General features: G+C 43.6%; 2 pseudogenes; both read right to left on the reverse strand.

The window, feature by feature from the left end:
• Nucleotides 1–948: 948 nt before the first annotated feature.
• LOC129488687 (fatty acid-binding protein 5-like) lies at nucleotides 949–2,260 on the reverse strand (annotated as a pseudogene).
• A 1,362-nt stretch (nucleotides 2,261–3,622) lies between these two features.
• LOC129485342 (prostaglandin E synthase 3-like) lies at nucleotides 3,623–4,277 on the reverse strand (annotated as a pseudogene).
• Between the last annotated feature and the right edge of the window lie 4,273 nt (nucleotides 4,278–8,550).

Consider the following 8,550-nt stretch of genomic DNA (forward strand, 5'->3'; position numbering starts at 1 on the left):
GAAGAAAATAGGATGGCCCCTCAGTGGACAGGGAGTTAAATGAATTTCAGGGAGGTAGAAAACAGAAGCATCGTGGTGGAGGAAGTGGAATGTAGAAAACCACAGCCAAGAATGAGCATGGGAGGACACTTTTGGAGGCCGAGGCAGGCAGATCATCTGAGGTCAGGAGTTCGAGACCAGCCTGGCCAACACTGAGAAACCCCATCTCTACTAAAAATACAAAAATTAGCCAGGTGGAGTGGTGGGCACCTGTAATCCCAGCTACTTGGGAGGCTGAGGCAGGATAATCGCTTAAAACCCAGGAGGCAGAGGTTGCAGTGAGCTGAGACCGTGCCATTGCACTCCAGCCTGGGCAACAGAGCGGAAACTCCCATCTCAAAAAAAAAAAAAAAAAAAGAGGAATGCAAGAGGATACAGCTAGCCCATTGCGCACTATCAGTCCTGGAGAGGAGGATGGCGAGGGATGGGAGTGAGCCGGCAGGGCTGTGCCAGGGATTCATGAAAGTCTATCTGCTAAACAGCTGCATCTGTCGGCTGCTCACACTCTCACACTCTTGCACCCTCTCCCTCTCCCCTCATCCTGTGCTGGTAGACATCAGCCATTTAGCCCTAGATGAAGGAACTGCTAACGGAGAGCTTTGGCAGGTACAGTGAGTTGGCACCCCAGAGGAGAACCCCTCCGTCTGCCACTTCAGGTTCCCACAACCCAAAGGCCAGCTCCCAGCGCATTTGTCCTAACGTGACACATACAAATCAGCAAGCCCTACCCAGGTGCACAGATGAGCTGGTCCAGAAAGAGACTCTGGGAAAACAGGACATGCCCACTGGCTACTAGAATAGTCAACCTCGCCATCATTAATAAACACAAAATGACAATCCAAGGATGAAAACCAGCAACGTGGAAGAGAAAGACAAACTGTTCCTGTACAGAGAAACAAAGTTGGCCGTTCACTCAGGACTAACATCCTGGGGGAACAGAACATGGCTACAGGGATAAAGGGAGTAAAGAAGAGAGAGGGGACCATTTATTAGGCATGGACATCGGCTAAGCCCTGTGCTCGAGCGTTCACATATATTTCCTCATTTAACTTTGCCAATGACTTTCTGAGATTGACAATATTCTTGTTGACCATTTTACAAATGAAGAATCTGTGAGTCAGAGAAGTCAATAATTTGCCCTGAGGCCATATAGCTGCTAAAGGAAACACACTGCATTCTTTGTTTTGTTTGTTTTATATTTGTTTTTGTTCTTAGCATGGACACATTGATTAACTGAAGGGATGATCCTAACCATCAACACTTCGAAATAGTTGCATGTAACATGTTTGTGATAAAGATAAGTGAACACAGTCATGAAGAAGAAAAAAAACAACCCAGCAGTATGGAGCTCTGCTCATTGAACTGAGCTTGTTTATTTTCATAGCTAATTCCTGTCCAAGGTGACGGTGAAATTTTTATTCTACTTTTTTTTTTCATTTTCTTTTTTCTTAAATTATACCTTAAGTTCTGGGGTACATGTGCAGAATGTGCAGGTTTGTTACATAGGTATATATGTGCCATGGTGGTTTGCTGCGCCCATCAACCTGTCATCTACATTAGGTATTTCTGCTAATGCTATCCCTCCCCTCTCCCCCCACCCCTCAACAGGCCCCAGTGTGTGATGTTCCCCTTCCTGTGTCCATGTGTTTTCATTGTTCAACTCCCAGTTATGAGTGAGAACATGCAGTGTTTGGTTTCCTGTTCTTGCGTTAGTTTGCTGAAAATGATGATTTCCAGCTTCATCCATGTCCCTGCAAAGCACATGAACTCATCCTTTTTTATGGCTGCATAGTATTCCATGGTATAATATTCTACTTTTTCATAGATCTGAGTACAGGTGACATTGTTCATGACACAGTCCACCACTGATTCCCCATCTTTTGATTTTCTTGTTGTGTTTTTCCTTCCCATCCCTCTCCTGATGTTGAACCAATGCGCCATCTGTAAGCGCAGACAGTCAGAGTTTTTCTGCCATCAGTTGTAGTTTCTTCTAACTTCTCTAACCAGGGTGTAAGAGGAAAACTGTTGTTTTCAAAGTGCTCTCAGTTTTTATGGTGAGGTTTTTGCTGTCATGAGAGATGATACAATCTGGTCTGGCCACTGCACCTGTGTTTTGCAGAGCTATTCCCACTGCTAGTTCTTTCATGTCTTCATCAAAGCCTTTGGTGTCCATCAGGCACCATCTTCCTTCCAGCTGCTGAGCGGTGGCCTGGGTCAGCATGCGGAGTGCACAGAGTGGGGTCAGGCGTTGGCAGTGGGCTGTGCGACTCCCGGCACCTACAGGTGCTTTAGAAGGGACCTGCCCCAGATGCCCATTTGTTGTTAAAGTCTTGATTGCTTTTATTTTATTACGAAGATGGTATGCAGGATACATGCTTATTCTAACAAATTTAAACAAAACAGAGTAAAAGTATCCCCAGAAAGAGCTTCTATTTCTGTTTCTCCAGACTTTTTCTACGCTTATGCCAGTAGATATGTATCTTATTTTTTCTTAAGTCTTCCAACAGTTTATTAGAAAGAATGTAGATGTTTAAAAAAATCCCCACTGTCATGAACTTAACTTGAGGTTTTCAGCTCTGGTATAAGCTGAATCAAAAAAAGAAATAAAAAAAGTATTAAACTTTTTTTTTACTTATTTGCCATACTGACCGTGCAACTACAAATCTGGTCTAAATGTACACACTATCAAGCAACTATGTACAGCTTTCTTCGTCCTCCATGCTAAGAGATGTAAAAGCTTAAGGGTCAAACAATACCAAATGTATATACGTTTTTTCTTTTTTTAGACAGAGTCTCACTCTGTTACCCAGGCTGGAGTGCAATGGCGCGATCTCGGCTCACTGCAACCTCCGCCTCCCGGGTTCAAGCGATTCTCCTGCCTCAGCCTCCTGAGTAGCTGGGATTACAGGCACCCGCCACGATGCCCAGCTAATTTTTGTACTTTTAGTAGAGACAAGGTTTCCCTATGTTGGCCAGGCTGGTCTCGAAGTCCTGACCTCAGGTGATCCGCCTACCTTGGCCCCTCAAAGTGCTGGGATTATAGGTGTGAGCCACTGCACGTGGCCCAAATGAATAATTTAAAAAAACCATCTAAGTCAGGGCATTCACTAGATTTAGCTAAGATACATCTGGAACACTGACAAGTGATCACTTACATAGAATCATGTGAAGTAAATTTTTTGAAAAATAAACTTTAGTGAAAAATCCTGAAGGATAACACCAGAGGAATAGCAGGTTACCAGTAAGATGTCAGCCAATTTGTTCCAGCCACTTCTGATCCATGTTCTATAATCTAAAATTTAGTTCTGTTTCCCTAAGCTGAGAGCTTCCTATCATGTCAGTATTTATGCTATGAAGAAAAGGAGACTTAGGTGAGATGTTTGTATTTATTCCAACTGCTGCATCAATTGCCTAGGACCTCAACAGCTTCCTGGAAATCTGGGAAGTCTTCATACATCAGGTTGTTGACTTAGCCGACTTAAAATTGCCCCATACGATGGTACATATCAACCCTCTGTGAAGCCTTTTCAAAAACAAAACAGGTTGAAAAATGGGTTAAAGTAGGCAAATACAGCATGCCTTTGGAGCTATCAATTCAGGAGTTCTCTCAATTCTGAAATCTTGCAGAGCAGTTATTTTTCTTTCTCAAAATCCAAGTGATGACAATATCCTTTAGATCTAGCAATTTTTCGTCATCACTGTCTTGTGAGTCATCATCTGCTCCATCTACTTCTGGTAAATCTACATCCTTACCACCACCCATGCTGTTCATCATCTCAGAGAAATGATCAAAATTAGACATGTCTTCATCTGAATCATCTTCCATCTTTCGAATTGTTGAAGTCCACACTAAGTCAGTTAAGCTTTGCCCTTTTTTTTTGTTAACCTTGGCCATGACTGCCAGATTCTCCTTTTCATAAACAACATAAAATTGATCTGTCCGTTCTTTTAGGCTCAGGATCATTTGGATCAATAGAGTGAAAAAGATCAATTTCACTTAAATGCTTAAAATGATCATTTCCTCCAAGACAACTGAATGTAAGTTTGGATTTTTCAAAATGTCCATGAACAGCTTTACTGTCTTCAGCACAAAATTCAATGAAGACATAGTCCCTTCGATTGATCATACCGCTTTGCAGAAGCAGGCTGCATTGTGAACGGGGCAGGGGGATGGGGAAATGGGTGTGTGGGCCTCTCTGGCAGCGGCTGCGGCTAGGGAGTTGACTCCTCTCCTGAGTTTTCTCCCTGGTCGAAGCCTCTTCTTGCTCCCTTCAGGCAGCGATGGCAGCGGCAGGCTCGACATATTTATCTTAATTTTTTTTTTTTTTTTGGAGATGGAGTTTCACTCTTGTTGCCCAGGCTGGACTGCAATGGCGCAATCTCAGCTCACCGCAACCTCTGCCTCCTGGGTTCAAGTGATTCTCCTGCCTCAGCCTCCCGAGTAGCTGGAATTACAGGCGCCCTCCACCACACCCAGCTAATTTTTTTGTATTTTTAGTAGAGATGGGGTTTCACCATGCTGGCTAGGCTGGTCTTGAACTCCTGACCTCAGGTGATCTGCCCACCTTGGCCTCCCAAAGTGCTGGGATTACAGGTATGAGCCACTGCGCCCGGCCTTATCTTAATTTTTTAAACAAAGATTAGATTACGTGTTTTGTAACTTGCTTGTGGTCACTTAATATCATTGTATATCATTTTATATTAGAATATATGGCTCTGTGCCATTTAAAAAATAGTTGCATATATCACTTTATGAGTTTTTTAAATTATATGTACTTAAAAACTGGTACTTCTTTGAACATACCTATAGGCGTATCTTTGCAAATTTCTATAGGATAAGTTCCTAGAAGTGGAATTACTCATTCAAAGGGTGTACATATTTCATTGATGCTCGCCTGTGCAGGGTTTTTTGTTTCCTTGCAGCTTACAGCTCGCCCGACATTGTATATTATCATTCTTTTATATCTCTATTAATCTCTTAGATGAAAAATTGTGTCCTGCTTAATATATATTTCTTTAATTACTAATGAAATTAAGCATATTTTTGGCTATTTGACTTACATTCCTTAGCCATTTTTCCACTGTATCATTCATCTTTCTCTGTTTTTTTTTTTTGTTGTTGTTGTTGTTTTTAAGATAGAAGCTGGTATTCAACTCCTATTATGTGGACTCCAAAGCCCGTGTCCTGTGTCTAGTGCCTTATGGTGAAGGCTTGTGTCCTTAATCATGGAATCAGCGTAGCAGGGATTAATGAGTGTCTCCATCAGCTGTTAAGGCCCCAAAGCCAGTTGGGGTTGGTGGGGGAGGTGTGTTTTGTTGTGGGCAGGTCTATGCAAGCTTACCCCCAAAAGTCTGAGGGAGCTGAGAGGCCAAAGAAAGAGGCTAACAGATCCAGTTTCTTAGAAAGAAACATTTAATAGGCACTTAGGAACAGAAGCCATGTTTGTGTCTCTGGTGGCAGCAAGACAAATGGTGGATCCTGTGCCATTATTCCCAGATCCAGGGCTTATATACCATAGGTGAAGAGTATGTGTGATTCAGAAGGAATGTGTAAGATAAAGTACAATAACATTAAGGTTTAGAGCTAAGGTCAGGATTCATGGAAAGTATGTGCTGTTACGCAAGGAACTGGAAATCTTAGAGGCCTTCCCAGAGCTGGGGTTAATCAGAAGTCAACATGGCAGATTAGCATCCACCACAGAGGAGCTTCAGCCTCCACAAGGCGTTGTAAGGGGTCTGGACCCAGCGCTCCAGCCTCACCTGGCTCCTTTGACTTCCCTTTGCTTCTCCAGGTAAATGTGAGCCCTGGGCATAGGTTGGAGAGTCTAGAAAGACCTCCTCAAAGCGTATGCCCTGATGTTAATTCATGCCATTCAACTTAGCAAGTGTTTATCTGTGTCTACTGTGATTTGGGGGCACAGAAATGAGTAAGATTGACCTTTCACTCTATTTACATAGAGGGAGACAGACGCAAGCAGAGTATAATTTCCATAATGAAGGCCCAAAGTGTTTTGGGAGCATTCATGGGGATGGGAGAGGTTTCACAGGCAGTGTGTGTCTGAAGCATTCATTCTCTCTCTCTTTCTTTTTTTTTTTCTGAATGTATAAAGCTAACATAAAGCAGTCCTCGCTCTAGTTTTTTTTTTTTATTTTGCTTTAAGTTCTGGGGATACATGTGCAGAATGTGCAGGTTTGTTACATAGGTATACATGTGCCATGGTGGTTTGCTGCACCTATCAACCCATCATCTAGGTTTTAAGCCCCGCATGCATTTGGTATTTGTCCTAATGCTCTCCCTCCCCTTGATCCCCAATCCCCGACAGGCCCCAGTGTGTGATGTTCCCCTCCCTGTGTCCATGTGTTCTCATTTTTCAACCCTCACTTATAAGTGAGAACATGTGGTGTTTGGTTTTCTGTTCCTGTGTTAATTTGCTGAGAATGATGGCTTCCAGCTTCATCCATGTCCCTGCAAAGGACATTAACTCATTCTTTTTTATGGCTGCATAGTATTCCATGGTGTATATGTGCCACATTTTCTTTATCCAGTCTATCATTGATGGGCATTTGGGTTAGTCCCACGTCTTTGGTATTGTAAAGAGTGCTGCAATAAACATATGTGTGCACATGTCTTTATAGTAGAATGATTTATAATCCTTTGGGTATATACCCAGTAATGGGATTGCTGAGTCAAATAGTATTTCTGGTTCTAGATCCTTGAGGAATTGCCACACTATCTTCCACAATGGTTGAACTAATTTACACTCCCACCAACAGTGCAAAAGCATTCCTATTTCTCCACAGCCTTGCCAACATCTGTTGTTTCTTGGCTTTTTAATAATTGCCATTCTAACTGGCGTGAGATGGTATTTCATTGTGGTTTTGACTTGCATTTCTCTAATGACCAGTGATGATGAGCTTTTATTCATGTGTTTGTTGGCCTCATAAATTGTCTTCTTTTGAGAAGTGTCTGTTCATATCCTTTGCCCACTTTTTGATGGGGTTTTTTTTTTCTTGTAAATTTGTTTAAATTCCTTGTAGATTCCGGATATAAGACCTTTGTCAGATGGGTAGATTGCAAAAATTTTCTCCCATTCTGTAGGTTGCCTGTACATGCTGATGATAGTTTCCTTTGCTGTGCAGAGAAGCGTTCATTCTTAAATGGTATGAGGGTTAATTTTATGTGTCAGCTTGGCTGGGTCACAGTGCCCAAGACATCAGGTCAAACATTATTCTGAATGTTTCCATAAAGGTGTTTTTTGGATGAATTAATATTTAGGCTAGTGGTATTTGAGTAAAGCAGATTGTCCTCCATTAAGGAGGTACCCCTCATCCAATCAGTTGAAGGTCTTAATACAACAAAGACTGACCTCCCCTGAGCAGGAAGGAATTCCGTCAGAAGACAGGACCTCAGACTTGAACAGCAACATCAGCCCTTCCCTGGGTCTCCAGCCTGTCCACCCTGCAGAGTTTTTTTTTTTTTGAGATGGAGTTTCACTCTTACTGCCCAGGCTGGAGTGCAGTGGCGCGATCTGGGCTCACTGAGACCTCTGCCTCCTGGGTTCAAGCAATTCTCCTGCCTCAGACTCTCAAGTAGCTGAGATTACAGGCACTGCCACCACGCCTGGCTAATTTTTGTATTTTTAATAGTTAACGGGTTTCACCATGTTAGCCAGGCTGGTCTTGAACTCCTGACCTCAGGTGGTCAGCCAGTCTCGGCCTCCCAAAGTGCTGGGATTATAGGCGTGAGCCACTGCGCCCAGCCATCACTCTGCAGACTTTGAACTTGTCAGCCTCTATAATGCTGTGAGCCAATTTTCTCCCCCTGCCCCCTAATCCCATTGGTTCTGTTTTTCCTGGAGAGCTCTTACTAATACAGATGGATATCTGTGGCCCTCTCCAAGGGCTCCCTGGCCCATTTGCTCATAGATAAGACAGTATTTGCCAGCAGATAGAAGAGGGGCTGGGCCGGGCGCGGTGGCTCACGCTTGTAATCCCAGCACTTTGGGAGGCCGAGGCGGGCGGATCACGAGGTCAGGAGATCGAGACCACGGTGAAACCCCGTCTCTACTAAAAATACAAAAAATTAGCCGGGCGTGGTGGCGGGCGCCTGTAGTCCCAGCTACTCGGAGAGGCTGAGGCAGGAGAATGGCGTGAACCCGGGAGGCGGAGCTTGCAGTGAGCCGAGATTGCGCCACTGCACTCCAGCCTGGGCGACAGAGCGAGACTCCGTCTCAAAAAAAAAAAAAAAAGAAGAGGGGCTACCATGGACTGCATTGAGACAGCCACTCCATGCTGAAGAGGCAGAAGTCCCACCAGGTAATTGCTTGCCACTGCAAACATAGTTTAAGAGAGAGACAAACCAAGGCAAAGAAATTTCATCTCTTTCACTTTCTAGCTGGGGGGCTGGGGCACTAGGCTAAGCACTGAGAATGTGGCATTGAACAAGACTCTAAGGAAGAAGAGATTAAAACCATAATTAATTCATCTGAAATGTACCAAATGCTGCCATGG

Source organism: Symphalangus syndactylus, chromosome 1, assembly GCF_028878055.3.
Source record: "Symphalangus syndactylus isolate Jambi chromosome 1, NHGRI_mSymSyn1-v2.1_pri, whole genome shotgun sequence".
Lineage (NCBI taxonomy): Eukaryota > Metazoa > Chordata > Mammalia > Primates > Hylobatidae > Symphalangus > Symphalangus syndactylus.